We start from the raw sequence: 27544 nt of genomic DNA, 5'->3' as shown, positions 1-27544 counted from the left end.
TCTACCTAGACGCTGCAATCTGCTAAACACTTGATTTGCTTAAAAAAAATTGGCAGTAGGAAGTCAGGAATTTAATTCACTGATTTATTCATTAATTCATCTGTCAAATACTTATTAAGACAAACCCATTATGTGTAGGATTGGGTGTGTGATTCACTAGTGAGCTCCTGTTCCTCCTCTAAAAAGAGATGAGCTATGTATAGATTAATTGTAAGAAAAACACATAACGATCTCTATAAGAAAATTCTCAGAAAGTAGTACGATACTGCAGCGGAGGAAGAACTCACTTGTAGTTGGGCTGATCGAAACTGGCTTTATGAAAAGATGCCCTTAAACTGGGCATTGGCAAATGGAAAAGAGTTGTGATAGGTAAGAATATAATAGGGGTGCCTGGGTGGCGCAGTCGGTTGAGCGGCCGACTTCAGCCAGGTCACGATCTCGCGGTCCGTGAGTTCGAGCCCCGCGTCGGGCTCTGGGCTGACGGCTCGGAGCCTGGAGCCTGTTTCCGATTCTGTGTCTCCCTCTCTGTCTCTGCCCCTCCCCCGTTCATGCTCTGTCTCTCTCTGTCTCAAAAATAAATAAATGTTAAAAAAAAAAATTAAAAAAAAAAAAAGAATATAATAGTCAAAGGTGGGACCGGCATGAGACAAAGCATGGAAGCAGGAAAACGCCAGGTCATGTTGAGAATGGAGTGTTGTAGGCTAGTTTGAAACCTGGGAGAGTAATCATGATATGGAAGAATGGATTATAGTCGATCCTTCAGAGATTTCAGAATCCCATTAGGGACTTTGTGTTGTCTTCAGTAGAGAGCAACCAACTCATTGAAGACGTTTCAGAAGGGGAAAGAGTGGAAGTACGAATGGATTGCAGAAAGGAGAGACTGAAGACAGGAGATTGCAGTGCAGAGACAAGGAATAAGGGGGCAGTGAGAGTTTTAACCGGGGCAGACACAGTGGGGAATTGATAGGAAGACCGCTGGGATGTAGAATGTGCAAAGTCAGGGCAATTGATGGCAAATGAGAGGAGGCAAAATGACTACGGAAGATGCCTGTAACAGTGACGGAGGGCCAGGAGGAGGGGCAGCTGCATGGATCGGTGTGATCTATTTTGTTGTGGACTTATTGAATGTTCATTGATCCAGGTGGAAATGTCCCGGACTCTGTTGTCAGTATGGACATCAAGTAGAAGTGTGTTTGAATGTTGGAGAGCGATTTGGGAGTTTCTGTGTACAATTAACAGTTGGATTGATAGCAAATTTTCAATAAAATGCATCTAAGCAAATTATTAGGTAACAAGCATTATGTCTCATTAAGGTGGTAAAATTCTATGCAGGAGTTGGGAGCTTTATCACAAGTATTTATTCAAAGTTCTACAACCACCTGAGACCCCCCCCCCCCCCCCCCCCGCTCTCCACTTTATTACTTACAAGGACCTTCAGAGGAATAACCACATTTAGTGGGCAGGAAGAGAAATTGGAGGCAGGGTACAAGAGCCAGAAACGTTGGCCAGGATAATGGGGGCTTCCCAAGTTGAAGGGGAGAGTTTGGGGGTGACAGTGAGGTCAGCACATTGTCAAATACCGGACGAGCTGAAGGTAAATGAGAGTGGGCTGTTGGATAGAGTGTCTAAGAAGTTGTTTCAAGAGAGTAGCTTCTGTAGTTTGGTTGCAGTAAAACCAGAAGAGCTGAAGGAAGGAGCATTTGGGGAGGTGGTGGAAGCAGTGAGGGTTGCTAACCCCAATGGAGAGATGGCTGGATTTCCCCGCGGGTACAGCCGAGGCCCCCTCTTCTTGCAGCTGTGTGACTTGAGAGGGCAGTTCGGATTCCCCCTCAGAAGCCTTCCATGGGATAGATGGGGGCCACCTCATATTTCATCAGAAGAGGCAGGCTGGCTCTGATCATGGTCCTTGCCACAGCCATATGAGCACTGTCCTGTTATGACCTGTTCTGCCAGGACACTCCTCGCCACCTGGTACTCTGAACCATGGCGGACATTGGGAAACCATTGCCACTTTCGATTACTTGGATCTCTCCTTGGTGCCTGTGAAGTCACTTAAGATGTGCTGTCTTGATTTTCTTACTTCCCTCTCTTCATCCTAGGGTCTCATCTGAAACATTAATTTCTGAAGAACGACTGGTCTAATGGTTTAGAAGAGAGGAGGTCTGCTTTTCGTTCTGTTCCACTGCCTGAAATTAGGTCTTAAATTACAGTATGTTGATTACCAATCAAAATCTGCAAAATCCTGGGCTGTTTCTTAGCTTAAGCAGCATGGTAACAGAATTAATCGTAGCCAATGATAATATTATTAAGCAACAAAAAAGACAAAAACGAGGATGGCTGTCTCATTCAGCCACACTGCCTCCAGAGCGGTACACTGTAACGTTTATTTGTTTGTTGCGAGTGAAAGGGTCTGGAGTAGATGAGACTATCGAGTGGAAACTTCAGGTACAAGTCCGTTTTTGTCGCTGTGGAATAAGAAACCCTGAGATCTTTATAGGATTGTGTCGGGTCTCTGTAGGACAGCGTAGTTGTCGTTTACCTTTTAGCTCTCAAGAAGTCACTGAAATTTTTGGTTTTCTGCTTATTTTTCTTTTTAAATGTTATTTCTTTGCTGTTGTTTAAATGACAGCTAATTGTTCTGCAGCATTTGGTAAATGTCATGTATCCTACTTTTCTAAAAGCTGTGAAGTAGGGTAAACATGTGCCCGCTTTTTTCAAAAGATCTATCCAGTAATTATCCCAAAGGCTATTACAATATGCAAATAGCAAGGGGCGTCCTTTCCTCTCCTCAATTGGAGTATCAATATTGACTCAACATGTACAAAAAGAAAACAATATTTCTGACCAAATGTTAATCCCGTTTCAGGATAGTGGAAGTGACACTGGATGTCGAGATCGGACCGGGGTTTGAGTTCTAGCTGCCCCGTTGAGCGAGCTTACGTGTGACATTTGCTGAGCCGCGGCCCGGTTTCATTTTCCTCATCTACGAAATGGACGTTGTAACGTCTGTGCTGCCTAACACAGAGGTTCCTGGGAGGATCAAATGTGCTAATGTACTCAGTACACCATAATGCGCTATACAAGTGTAGATTATTATTATTTCAGAAGAAACTTTGTCGTCTCTGAATTATTAATTATTACTAATATAAAATGTATTAAGCATCTGATTTGTTCTGGCTTCCACACAGAATTTAAATTGGCCTTGGATGGGGCTGTGATGTAGTCCTGATCTTTCATGTTAGGGAAATGGAGGCATGCAGAAATGAAATTGACTGCTTTTTGGTTTCCATTATCCCTTGCATATTATTAAGGAACTTCATACACTTAATTGTAATTAAATTTAGATTGCTTGAAATTACTGCATGAAGTGACAAAAAAGGATTTCTTCTGAAAATTATACAGTCCCACAGTCGCCTGCCATTTTCTGTAAACAGGACAGCCTGCGTTCCGTTCGGGTACTCTCGCTTTGGTGTACACGCATGTATTTGGAATCTTTGGACTTCAGACTGGAGCAAGGCTGTCAGCGACTGTCGGGAAATAAGTGTGTTTGCCATCACACCAGGTCACCGACCCCGCCAGCTGTTGTTTCAGCGGGTGGTAAGGAACGAAGACAAGCCCCTGGTCCTAATGGCCCTCAGACGTGAAATTCTTCTCCTGGTGTGTTTTCCATAGGTTCCCCGTCTACCAGTCGCTTTCTCGTGTCCCTCAGATGCCTGTATTCTCGGAGATGCCAAGGAAAGGCTGCCCCGTAGGCTCTTAGAATTATTTTCCCAGCTATATTTGTCAGGCCAAATTTAAAGAGGAACATGCAATTAAATATTCATTTTTAATTTGTTTTATTCACTCACTGCTGCAGATCACAGGCTTTAGAAGACTACTTGGGACTCTGTAGTGCTGTATACTCAACTGTTGTTCCCCCCACAACTGTTTTTTTATTATTAATTAATATTCCCTTTCGGGCCCAAGTGATGGTGAGAGAGATCTGGCTGGACATTCTGGCTAAGTGATGCTAATTTATAGGTCCTTTCAGTGGAATATTATGGAAGTGTGTAATGATAATATCAAAACTGCATTTAATTCCTGAAGAGGAAGGAAGGATAGCACATGAGAGACAGAAATCTGCTGTTCTCTTTGTAAGTGAAAGGTCATGCTACTGAGCGCTGCAGGGTGGATTGGTGAGAAATGAGCTCCCGTTTGCTAGGAATTAGAATGAGTCTATCTGATTTTCCTTCACTTGTGACCTTTAAAGATGCAGCTTTTAGATTGATAAGCAGGTGGATGCTTTTAGTAACCCAATGCAGAATTTGTTTCATATAAAAAGACTATCTTTCAGACACCAAAGATATTGCTTCCACAAAGGGTTTTTTCCTACAAAGCCTCTGGAGAAAGAAATTCAATGATTATATCTTATCTGTCACACAAAAAGAAAATTCAGAATTACTGTACGTTCAATTAGAACATTTTTTTTTTTTTCTCAAAGCATTAATCATTTTCTGGAACACACATCCTCCAGTTAAGAATCTCTAGGAAGGTTTGAGAGTGGGCACTCCTCACGGCTCTCCCCTTTGGATCTTCCTGCCCGGCTCTGCAGAACCTCTTCATTCAGATAAAAAGAGCTTCCCAGGTTGCTATAGCGATCCTTTCCTGTTGGGCCCCATGCTATCTTGAAGGCAGTTGGAGGAGAACAAGGAGTGGGGGGAAAGTACGGTGAATGTCAGGCTGCTGAAGGCGACCCGAGCTGGTTTGGGTTGCTGAAGACAGGACACCAGTCAGTGCAAACCCTCAACCTACCGTGGACCCAATTTGAGGTTTGGATATTTAAATATAGAGTTGTTTTTAGGATCTGTGTGGAATCTAAACATACCTCACTTTGTATTTTTAAAAAAGGCTGAAATGGCTCACTTTCCAGAGCCAGCAAGCTCAAATTTCTCGTCCTCTCTGCTTGTTTTCAGTTCTTAATTACATCATCCATCTTATTTGTTCTAATTTCCTCTTTTTATTTTCCTTATCCCCTCCGCCATCAATAGCGCCAGCCCATCAGCGTCTGTTTTATTTTGTCAAATGCTGGTGTTTTATTGGGCTTCTGTGCTGTTTCTGTTTCTCATTTGATATTCCTACCTGATAATAAATTCCTCATAAAGCACTCTGATCAAATACATCAGGCCTTCTTTCTTTTCCTGTGTACAGGTTTTAATTTCCTACTCAAAATCACAAATGAGGTGGAAAAAATTCATTCCTCCTGCACAGTGTGCCCAACTTCTGAAATGTTTTAGAGAAAGCAGGGGAATTAGCTGAGTGACTTCTTAGCACATCAGACTTGTAGTATAAAGGGCTGCTCCCGGAGGGATCTATTATACAGGTGGTGCTCCTGGAGGGTTCTAGCATACAATGCTGCTCCTGGAGGGTTCTAGTATACAGGTGGTGCTCCTGGAGGGTTCTAGTATACAGTGCTGCTCAGGTAAACAGTTACTGAGGAGGCAAATATGTAAAAAAGGAATACTTTTATCTCTCATCTCCAGAAATGTTTCACCTTGTTCAGATTTCTCCATTCTTCCTGAGAACAGCCAGCCCCAAAAGACATTTTTAAGCACAGGAGGCAGATTGTTCATCCTGAGCCGGGGGTGGTATGAGATAAACAGGCCCAGGCCCCACAGGGAGGGAGGCCAGTGGGGTCGAGCCTGTCTGAGCCATCAACCTCCAGAGTGCAGTTCCAGAATAAGGTCAAGATGGGGAAGCCGAGTGCCTATCCAACTTTTCATTCCTCCATTCCACAAACTTCTTGGGCAGTGAGAGGCCATTGTAGTGAAGTAAATAAAGCCCTTTTTATCTCGAGAGGAAGGAGACAAGTGTCAGACGCTGACAGGGCAGCGTGATGAGTGCCATGATCCAGGAACACATGAGAGTGTGCGGGAACTCAGGGGACATCGCACCCAACTTCCTGAGGAGAGTGGGGGTGGTGGGAGGGAAATGGAGGAAGGTACGTCAGGGAGGGGTCACAAGTTACACCCCAGCATAATTCTTACTTGTTTTGTCTTTAGTGTGCTCTTTTAGCATAAACTAGCTCAAAACTCTAGGTTATATAGAAACAGGTTTATGATTGTCGATTATATAAAACAAACCATCATCAAATTCTTCAAGTAGCAAAACCAGTAAGTAGTTGATCTGAAATATTTGCTGTAAAATGTAAATTTTCTCCTGGTATTCTGGAAGGGGGAGGTATTGTTTGATTTGGTCCTAAGTGTGAATTCCCGGAAGCCGAGACTTGCTCTGTCTGTTGTCATCTCTTACCTCTGACCAAGCTGACTTCCCTCGCTGTTTCTGGAATGCTCCAAGCCCATTCTCCCTGGAGAGCCCGTTTTATTGCTCCGTTTGCCGGGAGCCGACAGACGCATCCTCCCAGATCCCCATCTCACACTCTCTGCCATGTGCTCCACATTCTGATCGTGTCCCTTCATCACACAGGGTTTGCGGACCACCGTGTATAAAACGCCGGCCTCCCACGCACGGTACTTTCCACCTGCCCCCAACCTCTGTTGTGTTTTTCAAAGTGCCGATCATCACCTGACATGTGTTACTATGTTTTTATAGCCTGACTCCCCTCTTTAGAATGTAAGCTCCGTGAAGACAGGGATCTGGATGTGTCCACTGCCATCCCTTGTTGGGGTCTCAATAAATACATATTGAGCGACTAAATCTGCCTTGATAGATGTCAGACCCCAAGAGGAATGGTTAGATCACCCATTCTTCAGATTGTTTCTTTAATCGACCTACGAAGATCATTGAGATTTGTGTTTGGTAGCAATTTGTAATTCAGCATCTCTCTGTAGCCAAATCCGAGAGGCCACTCCCGGTGTCCCTGCACTCCACAACCATCTTCGCTGTCCCACACACACCCAGGCTGGCTCTAGCGCAACATCGTTTCAGTACAATTCTCTGTGTTTGAACACTTCTCCCGGGCGTGTGACCAGACACCTCCATTGCTGCACAGTGTATCTGTGTGGTCAGATCACGGAATCTCAAAGGACCACCCTGTTTTTCTGATTTTAAACCAGGCACCTGGACTTGCCTTTTTCCTTCTCCCTTCCTTCCTTCCATCATACCTTTCAGTGGAAAAACAGCAACTAATAATCTAACAAACCCTATGGAGGCAGGTGTTAGTCACATCTCCCAGAACCTTGTTATCAGCGCTGGAGATTATCAGTGTAGAAACTTCAGGAGAAAAACTTGGCTGCAATATATGTGAGGCCCTTTCCTTGTATAGCATGCCATTCTTAATTGAGAGAACGCAACGTGTTCTTGCTTCTCTTTAGATGCTTGGCCCTAAATCTAAACAGGAGAGAAAAGGAAAGGCATTGTTTCAAACAGGAGATGGCGAGGATAAGGGGTCGTCAGAGAACTACTTCTCTTTTATTGATTTTGCGAAATTGTTTGGAGAATGATTCAGCATTTTGGGGCATAAAAATAACAGCTTCGAGTTGCTTTTCAATTAGGCGAGCGTACTTTCGTACTTGCGCTGAAAGGTTCTGTTGTTCTTGAAATGCACTTTCCTTCTGTTCTTTCAGAGTCTCTTTAATCAGTAGTGATGTGACAGGAGGTACCGTGACCTCCCTGACCCCACTGCGTCTTCCCCTTCCTCTCTCTTTTGTGAGGCTCAGTCGCCAGGAAAACTGATTGGCAAAATTGTTCCTTAATTGGGGAGAAAGGTAGTTCTATAAAGACAGGCGCTATCCAGAACATGCAACAAATTGAACTACCAGAATGTATGTTTTACCCCGGTTAGGTTTCGTTTCAAACTAGAAATCCTAAGCAGCCACAGACTGGGTTTGAAGCGGCATTTATCTTAACATTAAAATATTCCTGAGGTTTAATTTTTTTTTTTGTATTATTTAGAGCATGGTAATGAGAGTTTTGTTTCATTATTGTGTCCATTGTCAGGTCAGTGCATTTAAATTCCTTTTAAAATGCATACAGTAATGAGTTTAGTATATAAGCTGAATGCCCTGGGCTTTAACAAAATGGTTAATAGGTGTTTAGTGGCCTAAAGAAAATGAAACTCTCTTTGTTTCTCTGTGTGTGTGCGCGCATGTGTGTGCATGTGCCTGTGTGTGTGTGCGTGTGTGTGTGTGTGTGTGTGTGTGTGTGAAAAGGAGGATTATCAGGTGGCATTATGTTACCCTTGTTGAATATCAATTACAATAGGTGATACATGTTTGCCCTACATGCAAAATAAACTTCAGTGGGCATAGGGCTAGTAGCAATTTTCGGGTCACTAGTTAAAAAAACAAACCTACGTTCTACACGTCTCAAATACCACTGCCTTTAGAAGAACTGAGAGCTGATTGTGCCCATTACTCTCTGTGCTTTTACAACTTAGGTCTGTCTGTGGCGTTAGAGGGTTCATGATGCTTTCTTAGGAATCATTTCAGTAACTATGGAAGGTGATGGAGGTGTTAATTAACTTGACTGTGGTCATTGTTTCACAGTGTATAGGTACATGAAATCACGGTCTACACCTTTTTACAGAATTGCATGGTACAACCTAAATACATACAGTATGTATTCGTCAGTCATACCTCCCTAAACCTGGGTGGAAAAAAAAAAGTTTATTTCCTTTTCTCCTCACAACAACCATGTCTTTGATAATTTTATAGATGAAAACACTAAGTGAAAGCACATACTGAGTGTCAAGGTTTCAGGCTCCAGGCTGGGCCCCGGGGACTCATGGTCCCCACAGGAAGGCAGCTCCAGGGCACTCTGCCATGGCCTCCCACGGGCTCTTGGACAAATTACCAGGTATCTCTGCTTCCTCATCTATCAAAATGAGGCTCCCAATACCCACTTTGTATTCTTTTCAGGATTGAGTGAAATATGTAGAAACACAATAGTTCTTTAATGAATGTTAATTTTTCTTCAAAGTTCCAGTCCAAATCTACCGATTCCCTTCACTATACTGCCTTACGTCACAGACACTGTACCTGCCAACCTCTATCAAAGGTGCCAGGCTTTGACACTTACTAGTTGGGTGACCTTGGACAAGTTAGTAAACTCTTTGCCTCAGTTTCCTCATTTGTAAAATTGGGATAAGCATACTCCTTCACTGAGTTTTTGCCAACGACGTATGAGTTAATGCATCTGAAGTACTTTGAACGGTTTCTGTCGGAGTAAGTGCCCAACAAATGTTAGATATCCTGAGCTATAATAGCCTTTCTCCTTTCAGTTATAAATCGCATTCACAAATGTTTTCACTGTGAGTGCATCTATTAAAACAGTTTAGTAAATTCTAAGGTGTTTGATCTGATTTTAAACCTGAGTCTTTGGACTGTATAAATCAGGGAGTTGGCACTTTGGTTTCTGATTCCTTGGCATTGACTGATCAACATTTGGTTCATTGGTGAGCATTTAAGAACCACCAGTGAGAGCGTAAGAAATTAGCAATCCTTCATACTGTCAGGAAGCATTGAGTGAGATTGAGCTGTCAGAGGCTGAGGGTGAATGCTTCATTGGACTGAGCCACTGAACCAGTTGGATTCTTGGTCTTCCATGGCATTCTTGGAAAGAGTCCATTTAACTAGGAAGTAAAGACTGGCCAGTTCATTTAATAGGAACAAGCTTAGAAAAATCCTGTGTTAGCCACTTAAACATTGGAAAGAGGAGAGTGGTGGTTATTGAGCTAAATGCCTTTAAAAAGAAACAGGAAAACACTAAAGCAGGAAGTAATACATAACCTTGACTTTAATATACCGCCTAAACCTACCTTAAAAACACTAGAAAATTTTTCTTTTCATTTCTTTCCTTTTCTTTTCTTTTCAAGTCTATCAGAGTGACCATGTGTTTTGGATGTTGGGGTGTAGTAATGGTAAGGAGGAGACAGGAGAAAACTGAGCATTTAGAATTGTGGTTGGTGGCAGATTCTAAACTTGCATGAATGTGCTTTATTCTTTTTGAACACTATCTACCCACCCACCCCCCACCCCCCGCCTTTTTTTAAACAAACCTTGTCTGACTGACTATAACCTTTAAATAATTGGTAAACTGGAACAGTGAAACTGACATTAAAATCTAATGAAGAGAAATGGAGGGAGGGAGCATTATTCTAGCAAAGGACTGGCCAGCTATTGTCCCCCTGTTGTGCTGGAAACGGGACTGGTTTCTTCTGGCAATGGCCAACACTGGCAGTAGTGGTATTAAAATACGACACATTTGGGGCACCTGGGTGGCTCTGTTGACTGAGCGTCTGACTTCAGCTCAGGGCACGACTTCATGGTTCGTGGCGTTGAGCCCCACGTGGGGCTTTGCACTGACAGTGTGGAGCTTGCTTCAGATTCTCTGCACCCCCCCTCTTTGCCCCTCCCCCCCTTCTCTCTCTCTTTCTCAGAAATAAATTTGAAATTTTTTAAATACTTCACATCTGTTTCTGTTAGTAATAGTATCATAAGAAATCCTCTCTGGGCCATAAATGACCCATTTCTAGGAGCAGAAAGTCCTCACACTAAAGTGCTCACCCGTCCAGCCATGGTCTTCTTTACCTTTTCTTCACACATGCTACATACACACAGCAGGAGGCTTGTAAGCCTCCACCCTGGTTCCTGCGGGTCCCCCTGCCTGAAATGCCTCTTTAAGTCTCAATAATTTCATCATCCTAAGACCCAAGCCCCTTAGGACTTTTCCTCACTCTTTCTCCCTGGATTGCATTCAGTCCAATTCCAGAGGTATCGATTGAGCACGCCATATTGGAGATGCCACACAGATCAAGGTAGGCATGGCCTGTGCTCTCAAAGACCTTACACAACAGGGGATGCAGGCAAGGTCAGGTCTTTTCAGCAGCCTGGTAGGGGCTAAGACCGGGGTGCCCGGTGCCCTGGGAGCTCAGACAGGGCGCCTGGCCCAGATCTTGCCCACTTGTCCTCACAGATCTCACCTTGCCCAAAATATCCATAGTGTAGCTGTAGTCGCTTCTGGAGAAATTGGCATTTAATTTTATGCTGCTTTGAATTCTTCTCTGTTCTTTTATCTCCCTACCTGGATGGTAACTACCTTGAGGGAAACGGCCTTTATTTTCTTTTTTATGCTGCCTTTTAAAACTCTACAGGGTCTCACACAACACTCAGTTGATGGTAAATACTCAGGAAACACTTGCTGATTTGCTTAGAACCTCTTCCTTTCCCCCTCCCCTTTTGGCTTTGTGCAGGAATGGTTTCTTGTGTCTGCATTCTGGCACACGGATTTTGGAAATGGTTGGCTTGCTTGTTTGCTTATGGGTAGTGAGCTCCAGCTGACCACAGTCACTGTCTTCTGCCACTCGGTTCCTGGGTAGCAACACGTCTTCTGTCTACCACCCACCTCTGTGCCTCAGCGCCCATCTAGTTATTTCTACTTCAGGCTGTCCTCGCACAGGTCCACCATTGCCTCTGGCATGGTTTCCTTTTTCTGGGACGTTTTTCCTAATGAGGGTGGAGTATAATTTAGAGGCTTAATTTTAGAAAACTATATGAAGCAGCAGACCCATAAAATGTTATGATTCACGACCACTTGTTTTGTTCTCATAATGCAACCTAAACTAAAAAGCCATTTATCAAAGCTATAAAAGCTGTTCATGGCTGTCTTTAGTATATCGTGTGGAGTATAATTCAGCCCACAGAGCGGCAAAAGATGAATTCATGGGGCCATTTGCCTCAGTGTGCGTTAAAGGCCAGTAATTTCTGAGCTCTGTGGAAGACCTTATGTTACTCTAAGCCCTGGATTCTTCTTTCTTACCCCCACGTAGTTTCACTTGCCATTTTAGTATCAGTGGATCCTCATCTGTACACCCTTCTTTCCCCCTGTAAATCATTGCCAAGCCCCCGACGTCCCCTCATCCATAGCCCTCTTGTCTCTGCTACCTTTACCTGTTGAGGAGATTGGTGTACGAAGATACGTTGGCCAGAAACCCAAAGGCAGCCTCCATGGAGAGTTACCTTGGTCATTTGTCAGCTGTAACAATCCCTAGGAGAACCCTTGGTCTTCCCCTCACAACTCCCAAGAGGGCAAATAACCAACATTTTCCTAGAAATGAATGAGAGAACAAAGCCCATGGGCATTCTAAGCTATGTTTTTCCCAGTGTTCTGATAGGAGCTCAGTGGCGATTGTTAACCCAGATTGCTAACGATAGCGCCCTCAGTAGAACTTAAGACGCCTCTAGCATCGTGATTCGTATTTGAACACTAAGGTTAAGTTCTGAAGTCTCTTCATGGTCATGTATCCAGGTCATCACACTTGAGAAAGTATATATGAAATAAGATGCTGGAACGTAAGGGTTCCAGCCATCCAGTACATGGCACTGGGTTTGCACCCTCGCTTAAGCACCAATCAGGCTGTGCTCCTTAGACAGGTTACCTAACCTCTCAGTGTCCTCCTGTGTAAAATGAGGTTAATCACTGAACCTTCCCATAGGCATACTGTGAGGGTAGCTTGAGAGAATAAACTATCCAGTAGTACTTGGCGCACAATAACCAGCAATAGCTTCTTTATCAATTCTTACTTTTACTGAGAGCCTACCAAAACATGAGAGTTAGGAGAAGAACTAGAAGGAACTTCCTGGATCCAGATATACTACAGTTTCAGTAAAACTCCCAGAAAGATGATCTGTATGTCTTTGATACACACTGTACTTTGTAAAGCCTGTTCGCAATGTATGGTAAATAGAAGTACACCTGGAAAGTGAACCAGTTCTTTAACTCCATGATTAAATATCAGTGACGGGGTTTTTTTTTTCCCCCTCTTCAGTTAGCTATTACATACGGCATTATAACTTTTCACTTCCCTTTTGCACATCAGTTGTTTAGCTGGAAAGCAAATTCTTTTTTTTATAGTAGGACGTAAGCTTTTTTTTTCATTGAAAACTGCTGTAGTTTTAGGCAGCTTATGTATTTCCACTTAAGGTGTACCTTGTACTGCTTATCGGCTCTTGATCTGAAGATCCATCTTTTTTTTAGCAGACTCATTTTAAACTCTCATAGAACTAAATAACTTCCTTGAAGAACAAGTTTCATTATTTGACAGATGAAACCGGCAGTGGCTATCAGTATCTTAAGCTGGATAACAGTGATTTTCAAGAGCTCCAATGACTTCGAAGTAAGTTTATGCATAATTTATAATAGAAAATTGGGAAAAAAATTGAGAATTGTTTTGAAAATATCTTTGCCCCCCTTTAAAAAAAAAACCATTTCCCTCTGAGAGGTAAAAATAGCATTTCCCTTGATATGCTTTTTAAGCTCAGATCTTGAGGGGAATAATTCCCTAGAGCCAAACTCTCAATGTTAGCTAAATTAATGCTCCTGTTATTTATTTTTATTAGGAGTTCTTGGACCTTCCCTGTACTTCGAGAAAGCCTGGCCCCTGTGCTCTGCAGAGATTTGGTAGGCCTCTTTGGAATGGCTTGGCATAACTGTGGTCAAGCATCTTCCGTGACCCATGGCTTTAGGGAGGCTCAGGCAAAAAGACCCAGCCTGGTTCTCTCTCAGCCCTTTTCCCTAATGGAGAAAAATGCATTCTGCGTTGTACTTGGGTGGCCTTCCCAGTCTTCTGGGAGTCCGATCCATTTATAGCTAACATTAGGTCGAGGCCAGAGAGGCCATGGCCCTCACAGTTGTCATTAGTGAGCTCTTATTTCTATTCCGTTGAGGAGCTGAAATTGACAAACTGTCTCGGGAGATGTGCGGCTCTTTGCTGCCTGTTTTTGAGCAGGACACATTAAGGATAAGTTACTTGTCATGGTAGAATTCCCCATCATTAATCACTGAGAGACCACATTCCTAGGCAGATCAGCAAACTTGTTGATAAAGCCACATCTTGATAGAAAATGTACCTTTCTGACGTCCTCTCGTCTGCTGGCCTGGTCACCAGTGTTGCCACACACCCGGAGCCGACGGCCTTGCCTCACTCTGATGATGGCGGTACACTGTGGATCCGTGAAGATCTCACCATGGCTGCCGTGTGAGGCCTGCTTTGATTTGTATACAGTATGAATAACTGTATTAGGCATGCTATAATTTTTTCATCTTCTGTGCCTACAGGGACTATCTTACCTTATCAGAGTAAAGTTCATTCTGTAGGACTGATAATTAATCCCCTGTTCTTTTTCGTTCCCTGCTTTCTTATCTGGTGGCCATGTTATATATACATTTCAGCATTTTTCATCACTATGCCGAATAAAGCAATTTGGAGATGCAAGCAATAAAAAGCTTATTTTTATAACCCCTCAAGAAAGAAAACTGCACGGATTCCATTTTAGTTGGGGGGGGGGAAGCCATTCTATTATGTGGCTACATTTACATCTACTACCCACAGCAAGCCCTGGAAGAATGCAACAGCCGGCTGCAAACGAGGAGTCTCTGGTCTTCTGACAGCCCCCCGGGAAAGGTGGTGTATTTGTCTGGGATAATCCCACTACTGGTGCCTCCCCTGCATACACCACACTGTGTGTGCTCCTTCTCACTTGATAACTTTTAAAACACAGAAATAAGATCGCCTATAGAGGTTGTTAACTCAGGATTCACATCCTTAACTGGATAGCAAATGTCTTACTAATTGAGGCTTCTGTTTAACTGGATTAAATCCAGTGGCCTGATATCAGCACGCAGTGCGGCCAAGTCTGTTGCCCTTTTAGGAGAAGGGGGCTTAGTTTTCCGTGGCTGCGCAGTTAGGCCAGTCACATCCTCGTCCTAGGGTCCTGGCTTGTCATAATTTCACTTGGGGGCAGGGGAGCATTGCAGCACAATGAGCTGGGTAGGAGCTTAAATATTTCAGAAGTAGGAAGGAATATTGTCCTAATTAAACTGAATTTGGTGCCCGTGGCAAAATATGTGCTCAATATATTGGGATTGGGTGAAAAATTACATGTATTTTCATAAATTGGTTCCCTCCCCATTCTTGCCAAAGGGCTTTTGTTTGGGATAATGTTTACCATAGAGGAAAGATTTCATTACTGCTACTGGACAGAACAATAAAATCTGGAGAGTCATAACATTTACCCAGGCCCTTAAATGTTTCTCTTTAAAAGCATAGGGAAGAGTTCAGTCTTCTCCTAGAAGTTGGAAAAAAAAAAAAAAAAAAAAAGCAAAATTCTTTCAGCATTATTTAATACAGAATCCCTGGTATAAATCCCTGGGCTCTTAACTGTTTTCATTTAGAAAGGAAAAGCAGTTTTAGCATAAAGTAGATCTCCGACATTCAGGAGAAAATCAAGGCCAAACACGAGATTTTTCCATTTTTAGCCTGACACTTCTCAGTCAGGCAGTCTTTGTGAAATATTGACTTGAGGGATTAAAAACATTATATTTGTCTAATTTCACTTGATAACCCATTGGTGGGTATCAACTCCACCCAAACTCCGTTTTTTTTGCAACCTCGGAACATCTCTTTAAAGATACTGTCATTAGAAACAAGTGCTAATGCGTCTAATTTTCTGATTTTTGGTTCTTTTTTTTTTTTTTTAATGTTTATGTTTATTTTTGAGACAGAGAAAGAGCATGAACGGGGGAGGGGCAGAGAGAGAGGGAGACACAGAATCGGAAGCGGGCTCCAGGATCTGAGCCATCGGCCCAGAGCCCGACGCGGGGCTCAAACTCACGGACCGCGAGATCGTGACCTGAGCCAAAGTCGGATGCTCAACCGACTGAGCCACCCAGGCGCCCCGTGATTTTTGGTTCTTAAGAGTGTGCCCACAAGGACCTAGCGGGAGGCAGGTTTGGAAGGAATGACATTCTTAGACACTGCCTTGCTGGATCCTGGGACTTTGCCTACTCCCTCTCCAGCGATCTCTGAGGGCCTGCTGCAGCTGTCTTCTGGATTCAGATGCTTCCACCTCTGCCTCTTTCTCTACCCTTGAGCTCTCATTGAAAATGTCGAGCTCCCCACCATTCAGCTGTTTGAGTGCATCATTGGCTCTTCCCTGCCCACACCCTCTAGCCTTCTCTTTGTGGCGGAGTCCGGGTCCTCCGGGTTCACTCTTGGCATCTCCCTTCGTTCCTTCCACCCTTCCTCCACACCACCAGAGATGGGTCAGGGGGTACAAACTCCTCCTCCTTCTTTGTATTCTAGGATCTGATCTTTCCTATGAGTGCTGTTCCTTCAGGCTCAGGCCAACATCGCTTGCTCGGCAATGCTCTGGTAAGCCCTTCGCTGGTCCCTTCTCTCGTATGGTCCCCTTATCTCTCACCTTCATCATACACACACACACACACACACACACACACACACATCATTCAATCCATCTTACAAACCTTCTGTAGAATTCTTCTTCCTGCTGTATAGTGTGGTACATGATACCTCTTTACTCCGTTCCCTCCACACTTTAGACGGTTAGCCGCCTTCAGTCTTTTCAGCATCCTGAGGCTAAAGTCCATATTTCTTTCCCTGACTTTCAGAGCCCTCCATAGTAATCTTGAAGTTAGGCTTTCCTTCTCCCATCTTAACCCCTACTCCTTTCTGAAACATTTGTATGATCTTTATCACATCTTATCCTTTATCCTAGTTATATGAAGACCTGTCCTATCTGTCCTACTAAATCCCGAGTCTGAAAGACAAACTCTTTTTCTTTAACTTGCTTATCTCTCCCACATATATAAAACTGTAATCGATAATAAATATAGCTAACATTTACTGAGCATTTACTATGTGCTAGTTACTATTCTAAGTGGTTTACATATTTTATTGCATTTTAGCACAGGAAGCAGATATTATTTTCATTTATAACTGTGCACCTGGAACTCAAAGAGGCAGAAAAGATCACTTCTGCACAACATAATCAGGCGAGGCTTCATGGCAATCCACAGGGCATGGTAGGGAGGGGTTTATCACGCAGACAAGTGGCTCTGGAATGGGGCACGAGCACATGACTGGGGACGGTTGAGAATTGCAGGCTAGGTAGAGAGACAGGAGTGCTGTAAGCGTGCTAGCAGAGGAAAGAAACTGATGAAGGGAAGGAATACTGCGTTTGGCCAGCAAGAGGAAAGGGGGCTCCATGGAGCACTCAGTGGCTTTGTTCTCTGCTCCATTTTATTTGTCTATCCTGTCTCTACAGCTAAACCCTAAGGTCTTTGAGTAAGGGAAATGTAGTTTATTCTTTTTTGTAGTTTCAATATTTACTGCATTTGTCCGCAGTAAATGTACAATCCGTGTCATTTGACTATGGAGCAAAAAATTAAGTGCCATTAATAGAAGCCTTCTCCCTGTGACCCAGGCATGGGGATGGTGTGTAAAACACATTTGGAGCAGAGACTTTATGAAGTGTACAAGGGTCTCTGAGTCTCCCTTCTTTACCAATGTGACCCTGTGTAATTGTATCGCTTTAATTAATGTCTGTCATCAGAAGGGACCTAATGGGGTGATTATAACTAGCCTCCCTACTAGTTAAGTTCTGCTTCAATCTTGACATTGTGGGGAATGGTCACCGTGATCCCAGCGGACCATGGGACCGTCGTTGCTGTCGTCATTGCTAATGATGGTGTTCCGCACGTTCCGTGTTACTAAATTAAAGAAGAAAGCATACCTCAGTCTTTAGCATGCATTTCAGGGAGCTGTGCGCCCTGCAGATTTTGTCAGGCCAAGCTTTCATTGAGTCTCTGTAACAGCATTAGAGCCTGGTAGCTGAGTGGGAGCCTTCAGGGGGTCAGGGCTGTATACAATACCAAGAGGTAAAACAAAAACTTGTCACAGCAAAAGATATTTCTGTGGCCGACTTTGTGGTGGGCATGGTGTTGCTGGTCAGCAATATGTTCTTGTCTACTCAGGCCGGCTATTGGCTACCCCTGTGAGATGCTCCCTTGCTGACAAGCCTCCCCCATTCTGTACTTTGCCCTCAGGCTCGCAATTTACTGGATGCAATCTTGTTGAGAAAATGTGGTCTTTATTAGTGTTCGGCACAGATCGACTTTTCTTTGTCCGCTTCTGCAGAGCTCGTAGGATGCTTAGTGCAGGGAAGGAGCGGGACACAGATGACAGTATGGGGACAGGAGAATGGGAGAAGCAGAATGCTGGCTTGGTCTAGGGATGATTTGAGCATACAGGGTAGTAGTGGCTCGTTTGCACACACAGAGCTTTTTGCAGGATTCCAATCAACAACCAATTATGAAGGAAATATAGTTGTCAATAAAAATGGAGTCTGTTATTAGATGCATGAAAAAAATGAAATTTACACGCAAAAGACAGTTCTTGCCCTCCAGATGTTTACGATGTAATGAGCACACAAAATTAACGTGTGTGTTGCTGCTCTCCATATCACCGGGGCTGTGTATAACTTTATATATAATACTTTATTTTTTCATCGTGTGGATGTATGTGCATATCCTCACGTATATTTTTCCGTCCGTCTCCACCAAGCCTCGTTGGCTTGGCTCTGGTTTAGCGGTCTAAGTGTGTTCTACAGAGACATAGGTGAGTGGCATATCATCGCTGAATATGCCCGCATATGCTGTCTCTAACAAATGCTTACACTGGTGACTTGTTTCCCTCCTAATCCTGATGGTGCCTAGTGTTTTAAACAGTTCCTCGATTTATAGGTGGTACCGAGTAGTTTTTTAAGCACAAATACAAATGCTTTGCGGGTAGAAATTAAATGCCACAGAGTCTGTTAAAAATATAAATCACAGTCATTTAAAATAGGCATTCTATAAAGAACTGTAGAAATGCGAAATTAATAAATACTAGCATAAGCATTAAATATTCACTGCCTGCTACTTCTGAAATGGTACAACAGCATCATTTTTTAATGATGGGTAATGATAAAACACATCAATTTTAAATAACCTGTTTTCTCCTTCCCTCCTTCTGAAGCTATGAGTTGGCAAGCTTGAAATTAAATACAAATAATGGTCCTAACTAAGCTTCTGCGAACCTGAGTCATAGAATGGATACTTTTCTGGATGTTCTGTGGCTGTTTGAAAAGACTGGTAAATTGAAAATTGGTGATAATGGGATCAGCTTGAATTTAAAGAAAAAATACTTCTCTGTTAGTGGAAAACCAGAAATGTAGACCGTTAAAGAGCGAATGCACCACTGTCTTCTAATGCATTCTTACTTGTCTCCTTATTAAGGCTCCCCGAGTCCTCTTAAAAAGTTAACATGAACCTTTAACTAAAATGCATTCTTACTCCTTCCGCTCCAACCCTCTCTGAAATCCCTTTAGAAACACCTTTATTTTCAGTTTTGTTTCACTCTTATTTAATAAACTACTTGCAGAATACAAGAGTAGGATCAAGGAGCAAACAGTTATAATATCTTGAATCCATATGTCTCTTTGCTATCAGAGAACTGCGTATGCCTTTTATCTTCAGTCCTATATACTATACAAATTTAATTGACAGAGATTTTTCTATCTTATATAGAGGGGAAACGCTAAAGCATCTGTTTCCTAAGGTCATGTTGTAAAGCAATTTAAGAGCTTATGCGTCCTGGGATGGGGAAGCACAGGGCGCGGTGGGCTCCTGAAAGGGGTCCTGAGCCTCCCCGGAGACGGTGGAGTTGTCTCGGGCCTCATAAAGGATACGGTGTTTGAGCAGAGATCTGAAAAATGGGTTGGAATTAATCAGGCTGCGAAGGCTGAGCAGGAAGCGGGGGAGAGAGAAGGTTGCTCTTAAGGCACTTAGACGTAATCATATCTCTGCAACCATGTGGGGCTGACGTGGCAGCTGTTAGTGGACCTGGTTCTGGGCAGTGACACATGGTGGGAAAGGGCTATTGTGGACCTGAAAGAACCAGCTTTCCCCCAAGTGTTTTCCTGCTAATTCTTGATCCTCTTGAGCTGGTTTAGAGAATGGTGGGTGGAGACCATTTAGAATGGTTGGAATGTGATCTTGCCTGAAGGGGAAACTGTACCTCTGTTTGCTCAGCTGAAAAGGACACCAGTGGGGAGGGGAGGTGGTACCTTGAGTCAAATTCTCCAGAAGGGGTTGCAGAGGAACAGGGCCTGTGGGAAGAGTCACGACAGGTTCCGAATCCCAATATGGGAAGAAGACACAAGGTCTGTGCTCCTCCTACGCTTGCTGGGTCCCAGGGAAGCTCCCCACCCAGGAAATACTGCTCTTTACAGACGTCTGAAGCATCTAGCCCACAAGGAAAGGTATAATAACACCTTGAGGTCTACAGAAACCAAAATCTCCTCCTATGGATCTTCCTTCTTTATTACGTATTCAAGGGCTGGTTATTTTCCCTTCCAGCTTTTGTTGCTCTCGTCATTGTTCACTCCCCCAGTTTTTGGGCACTGAACTACAAAGGACGGGAGGGGCTCCAACAGAAACACTGCCAATGGCATTATTACCCTGGACCATTGTCAAGATTTTATATTAACAAGTTGTGTGAAACTGAAATGGGGACAGGAGAAGAAGTAGACTTTTTTAAGCCCAGCCATTTTGTTTTTCAAGGGACAAATCTCCCTGGGCGATAACTACCGGATTGATGGGGAGAGTGAAATGGCACTCAGAAAGGAGAACTGTTAACACAGTGTGCTGGCGCAGCCTGGTGTTCGTGCTTAAGCACCTGGGCCATTCCGCGATTCAGAGCAAGAAATATGAAACAAACCCCTGTTGTCTAAAGGGGACCTAGCAGGGATAGTCCCTGGGTTTCCATTTGAACAGGACTCCATTAAGAGATTACTAACTAAGAAGCACTAGGTTTGTGGTTGAATAAGCAATTGAAATCAAACCCTAAAGCTCATCTAGATGAATTCTCACGTTCCTCTACCTGCAGAAGTTGGCTAGAATTACACACACCTTATGTCAACGTTCAGAAGCATGGGGTAGGGGTGTGATTTTCACAGAGGAAAATAGACCTCGAAACCCCACTGCAATGTATGGTGCTTGGGGGACTTTTCTGGAGAAAACAGAATTTCTATTACATGGGCATGGAGATCGCCACTTTACTATGTCAGTGTGTGTTTGACTATGACACTTCTTTGTCATGTATTTTCTAAGATGGCATTGAATTTGTCACTAGCTGTAGCCATCTCATTCTTTCTCCAGGCGATGTTTTGATAAATGTTGATGAGTTTATAACTGTAAAACCAAATGACATTTATAGTGTGATATACGCTTTACCCATTGCATAATTATATCTAATGGCTTTGCACGTAGAAAGGCATTTACCATTTACTTTTGTGTAAAATGACAATCTAAACCCCCAGGCCTAAATTTATTTTTTTAGACAAAGATAAAGACTTAATTAAAAACCAAACACAATTTATATTTGTATCTGGCATTTAAGGTACCTAGTTCTTTGGGTAAGTATGTGATAAAAATCATGATGCTTCTAGTAACAAAGATCAGTGGGTTTCATTTTTCCCTCCGTCTTTGAAACACTGGTGAACTCATTTAATTATCAAGCTGATATCTGGTATGACTTCTTGTTTCTCGTTTCTAGTTAAAAGAGCTATTGTGAAATTTAGCACAGAATTAAATAATATGTTCAGTTAATGAGGAACAATTTAAGAGACATGTCCAAATTCACTGTGATAGCAAAATGGCGGACCACCACAGTGGTATAGACATACTTTATTTAGACAGCGGTGACGCTCCACGCTTGGTGGTTGTGGTCAAGCAAAGGTTTATTTGATTTTTGTTTGTTTTTTGATTCTGTACTTTTTTGTATTCTGACATGTAGCAAAGCGTTAGCCATTTAGGCCTTTTTGAGTGCTCGTTCATAACGTAGGTGACTTGATAGAGCAAAACAGCTTCATTCTGTAGTCCTCATGTCAGAAACACAGCTTTTAGTGTCTTGCTAGGATACCTACCGTGTTCATGGGTTGAAGACTGAGTAGCTTTCTAGGAAACAGGCCTGCTGTAGAAGTGGTTTATCTTTCCAGCTCTGTGTTGACCCCGCCACCCTGACGTTGAAGGCCTCTGACCTGCTTACCAATGAAGCAGAAGTTAAAATCGTTCTGTCTGCCTGTCCGTCGTTCGTACTTTGTGATGTTGCTTTCTTTCGTCAGGAAATAAAGCAGAACGTTCTTGTTTTTGAGGCCCTATACTTGTGAAAAGTAATTATTGAGTTATTTGTGAACATCGTGAAGTCTGTCCTCTTCACATGGCTAGCATCGGATCCTTTTGAAAATGTAAGCTTCACGAAACACTGGAGGATCCAAAGATGTATACATTGTTTTAGTCTCAACTCCTAATGATCTAGTCCTTGTAGAAGTTCTATTTCATTCTAAGGGCTTTTGAAGTTAATTTGTGTTGTGTTTTTCCTGTATGTTAAAATATGAGCACCATTTGTTTGCATGCACCCGGACAAATATGAAACCCAAGTAAACTATTTGCTAAGCCAAAAAAAAAAAAGGTTTATAGTGAGTGAGCTTAAAAAGCTAATTGAGGGGCGCCTGGGTGGCGCAGTCGGTTAAGCGTCCGACTTCAGCCAGGTCACGATCTCGAGGTCCGTGAGTTCGAGCCCCGCGTCGGGCTCTGGGCTGATGGCTTGGAGCCTGGAGCCTGTTTCCGATTCTGTGTCTCCCTCTCTCTCTCTCTCTGCCCCTCCCCCGTTCATGCTCTGTTTCTCTCTGCCCCAAAAATAAATAAAAAACGTTGAAAAAAAAATTAAAAAAAAAAAAAAAAAAGCTAATTGATTTCTGAGCGGATACAACAGTTGGAGAAATGTTGCAGCTGAACATAATCCTTTGGCTAGGAGGCTTAATAGAAATGAGAAACGCACGGTCTACAATTAAAATGCAAGTGCGAGGCTCACACTTGTGTCTCAGGTCAGGATTTTTAATAATGTATCTTTGAACTGCTTTCTTTTGCCTTTAACAAAATCACAGAGCAGTGGTCTTTGCAAGTTCCTTTAAAAAAAAAATCTATAATAGAAGAAGTGATGTTAAACCAACATTTAAGACCTTCCACAGAGCCTTCAGAATTTCCTGGAAGAAGGAACAGAGTCTTGCTCTGTGAGAGAGTGGTTGGGAAGAACTATTTTCATGCTTTTAGTCTGGGACAGGTGGTATAGATTAATGTTGAATACATACAGAATCTATTGAGACTAATTAAAGATGCATACCCACATGGAATACCACATCCCAGCGGGTCTTTGGCAGCCAAGCCCACCCCCACATAGAGTGTTTCTACCAAGCCTGTTTCAAATACAGCCAAGAATGGTATTGGTGGAGCTTCTGAAAACTGCCTTGAAATTCCTTCATCTCTTTGTATGGTAGAGTCTCTCTTAAGAGTCTCCATCTCCAAGAAGTGCTTCTTAGAATAGGAAAGATTGTAACCCGTGCTCACCTATAACAGATATAAATACTCAGCAATGTAGAATAAGGAGCTGACTGTACTTAGCCCAAAATCGTACATGCAGAAGAACTTCAATTTAATTATTTGGCAGCAGCTATAATAATATATCTTGGCCCTTGACTTCCTGGGAGGGCGTCCATTTCCGACCTGATGCTTAGCCCATTGAAGACGAAACTGTACTAAGGACCTGTCTCTGGTGTGTTTAATCCAGGAGAGTGAATTAACACATCAGTCCCTAAGCCTCTATCCCTCATCCAGGTTGGCTTAATACCCTTTGGTGACTTGATCGTTTCTCACAAATGCTAATGAACAGTTCACTTTGACACTGTAGACAAACACAATCTGGTGGTTGTGTTCAGATGTTTTTCGTACCTGCTAATGAATAAACTCCCAGTGGTTCACAGGTAGCTGAAGTAAGCAGTGACTTGAGTTGTATCCCAAAAATGATTTATTAACTATGACTTAAACCGAGCAAATAGGATTTTAGAGAAAGTGGGAGGTTTTGTTTTGTTACGATTTTTTTTTTTTTTTGATTCAAGGGTCTGAGTAGGGAGGATTATATCTTAAATAAGAGAATTTAATAATTTTAGCTAGTACTCCATACTGAAGTTTTTACTGGGAGTAGGGTTAAGAGCAGGGAGTATATACAGGCAGATAAGAGCGCCTGTTTTTATCAGTGGGTAAAAGAGGGTATGGACGTATGTCCATAAAGCTTTATTTTAATAAACACTGATTTGGAGCTTTGCTGGCCATCAGCTACCCGTCAGTAATGGGCTTCAAAGAGGCTACCCTTTTCAGTCCCTTTGAGATTTAAACCAATAAAGCAAATCCTGTAGATGGAGCAGGAAGAAGGGGGAAATGTTCTGGAAGGAAAGGGAGGGAGGCCCAGAACTTATGGCTAATAGATTAATATTTATAGACATCAGCATTGGTCTCTTACCAACGTTTATAACTCCAACAGTGGCAGATTGAGGGCTGAATCAACATTTTTCCCCCTCTGTAAAATAATAAATATGTGAAAGTAGCTCTCCGAACTGCCTTTATCATAGGGATAAATCAGGACAGTTTGTGTTGCAGGAGAGACTTAAAACTTATAAATATGTTGCCCTTTAGGCTACTATTCATCAAAGTGTCTGATATGAAATCTAGACTAAAGGCTTTTGTTATTGCGTGTCTGCTTATTCTCTTTGAGAAGTATAAATTGGAAAGAGCACTGTCATTTTGGTCATGCCAGCCTGCCGTGCTGCTTAAATGCATGTCCCTTTTGGGGCGTATTTGAGGAGAAGGAAATAGTGGGACTAGACTGCTTCACACTTTTACACAAATTCTCCTCGTTGCCTAAACCTGCCTCACAGAAGGCATCATTTTCCAGCAGGAAAAATACAGCACATAACTGCTTGACAAATGACCTATTTTGGCACAGTCAACTTTCTAAGATACTGGAGCAGAGAAGTTGTTCCTTAGAAGCCACATAAAATCCAGAGGGACCTAAATTTCCTTCTTGGGGCTCCTATCCAAATGTGCACCACTAGGCATGGCTCAGGGCAGGTCCACTTTTGCAGAGGGGAAAGGGAGCATGCTGGGCTGGTGACAGATCCTTCGTCACATGCCTTGATAGCTATTATCGTTTACAGAATCTCATGCCACTTTGCAATTCTGAATCTGAATTTCTTGGCTTCTTTGCTTTGGAGTCAGAGTTGAGGCCCCGGCTCTGCCCTCTACTCCCCTCGGTGCCTTTAGATGTTGGATCACATATGGTGTGTGGAACCACCTGCCGTTTGGAGGCCCCCACAGAGTATGTACTAAGCAATTTTCCTTTTTTAACGTGTAGTACAGCTCTTAGTTTTCAAGAACAACTAATTGGGAGCATAAACCTCACTTTGCCCTTGAATGGTTTGCAATTTAGGAGACCTGAATAACAGAAATGGAGGGCCTACAAAGAAGCCGTTGAAGCTTGCTGAAGTTTGACAATTTGCCCACTTGGCTTGGGTGAGCTGCTGGGGTAGGACTGCCCTGAGAAGCAACGGCAGGCTCTCCTCTCAGGTCTGTGCGTTGTTTCTGACCGTGGTCTGGGGGGAACTGAGAGAGTTTGGGAGCTCTCGTTGACCCCTTGGGGTCCCTAACCTGCCCTGTCACATTGCACAGGAGCAAAGTGTGGGTCCCGGGGTTGGTTTGGATTTGCTCAAGCACCAGCATGTCAAAGGTACGCAGTTGACACGCTAAAGTTGCACCAGATGTTCATACATGGAGACTCCAGTTCTAGAAGCCATACTAGAATCGAGAGATGATTTGATCTGAGGAGTCCAACAGTGTCGGTCCTTGGGGCGCCTGGGTGGCTCAGTCGGTTAAGCGTCCGGCTTCGGCTCAGGTCATGATCTCACAGATCGTGAGTTTGAGCCCCGAGTCAGGCTCTGTGCTGACAGCTCGGAGCCTGGAGCCTGCTTTGGATTCTGTCTCCCTCCCTCTCTGCCCCTCCCCCGCCATAAATAAACAAACATTTAAAAATCAAAACAAACGTTACAGGTCCCTACCTGACGCCTGAGCATTTTTACCTCCCGTTGCTCAGTGCGGCCAACCAGAGCGAGGCAGCGTTGTGATGTCAGGTGGTCCCGTGTGAGGGACTGAAGGGTACGGCTCTGTGGTCTCACTTGCTCCGTCGAGGTGGTGGCAGTTTGACTTGCCAAGTCAAATTTCTCGTACTCCGTACAAGTCAGAATGCCCAACCTTATCACCGGTAACTGACTCTAAAGAGGGGCTCAGGACCGGGAGAGCACAGGTTTTCTCTTTATCAGATGCCTTTAAAGCCGCTTCGCAGCACATCCCTGTGATTGCTAACACCATTATGAAGATTGACAGTTTCATCAAGAAAGCAGAGAAGAAAATCTGCAGACAATAAATGGAGGCAGTGCTGGGCCCTGCTCTGGTTACCCTCAATAGCACTTCCAGAGCACTGAGCTGGGGGCTGGGGGTCCTTCCCTCCTTGCAGACCTGTGGCTCTTCCTTCCTTCCTTCCTTCCTTCCTTCCTTCCCTTCCTTCCCTTCCTTCCCTTCCTTCCCTTCCTTCCCTTCCTTCCCTTCCTTCCTTCCCTTCCTTCCCTTCCTTCCTTCCCTTCCTTCCTTCCCTCCCTCCTTCTCAGCCCGGAGCCTCAGGTCTTCTGTGGCCCTTTTCCTACCTTTTATAGGTAACTATAGGACTCACCGAAGAGATTGCTCGAGAGAGCTCATAGAGAGCGGCTTGTGTTCCTGGTGGTAAGGATTTTTTTTATTTTTTCCTTTGCACGAAGAGGATGGACTGAGAATAAGCCTCCAGCATTTTCCAGCGACTTTTCCACCTCCCAAGCTGAAATACATATCCCCACATCTGCAAATATTTTAGTACAGCGGCCAGACCAGAGACGCTCGAGTGTAAAAATCAAGAATGTCTTCTAAGGACACGGAATGCCTCCAAATTGTTAACAGCCATCTCCAGCTAATAACACCCGGTACAGCCTCTTCCCCCTGCTGCCCCGAGCCAGCTGCCTCACAAACGTGTGGGCTGTCGCTGCAAGGCCAGTGGTGTGAATGATTCAATGCAAACCCATCAACACTACTGGAAAAACAATTCTTGGTAAAGACTTACTGAGATGATTCAGTGAAATCAGCAGCAGTAGGAAGCAGCTGTGTGAAACCACTTCTCTGAGTTTGGTATGTGTTAACGATATAGTCTCACAAGTAAATAATCCTTTTGCTAACAGGACCACAACCTCGCTTCGTTTTTGTTCCCGGGAGGTCTGAATTCAACCGGTTGACCGCGTCATAAATACGATCCTGACCTCCAGGGGGCCTGTTCCCAGATCTTCCTCCGTTTGCAAGTGTCCTTCCCAAAGGTTAAACTTTCCCCCATAGCTCCATTGCCTTAGCGGCATCATATTCTTCAAAGGCAACAGAGGGGTTAATTGGTTTCTTCAGTAAGGAGACTTTTGCCGAAGAAAGCAATTTTAGGTTAGTTTGTGTAGTAGCCAGGGAAATACACTGAAAGGGGTGGAACGTGTTTCTGTTGTGCAGATAACCTACATACTGCTTTAGAAATGTGTGATTTCCAGCGTGTGCTAAAATAGGAAGGGCTTGTTTGATTTATCTCCCACAATGGTATGGCATTCTCTTCTTAAGTGGCATTTCGTTCGCAAGCCAGGCACTGTAAATTTGAACTGAATATGTAAGTAAATATCCCTCAAGGAGATAGCAGGCTGGCTGGCCTCCTCGGAGACTGCACTGCTAAAAATGAAGCTTTTGGCTTTTGGAGAAGGCTCCGCAC

General features: G+C 43.5%; 1 protein-coding gene across 6 annotated transcripts in view; it reads left to right on the top strand.

Moving 5' to 3' along the window:
* Nucleotides 1-27544, top strand: part of CADM1 (cell adhesion molecule 1) — a 331838-nt gene that overhangs the window by 208862 nt on the left and 95432 nt on the right. The window lies entirely within an intron of this gene.

Source organism: Neofelis nebulosa, chromosome 10 (genome assembly GCF_028018385.1).
Source record: "Neofelis nebulosa isolate mNeoNeb1 chromosome 10, mNeoNeb1.pri, whole genome shotgun sequence".
Classification (NCBI taxonomy): domain Eukaryota; kingdom Metazoa; phylum Chordata; class Mammalia; order Carnivora; family Felidae; genus Neofelis; species Neofelis nebulosa.
The sequence above is the reverse complement of the archived record's forward strand: the minus strand, read 5'-3'. Positions and strand labels throughout refer to the sequence as shown.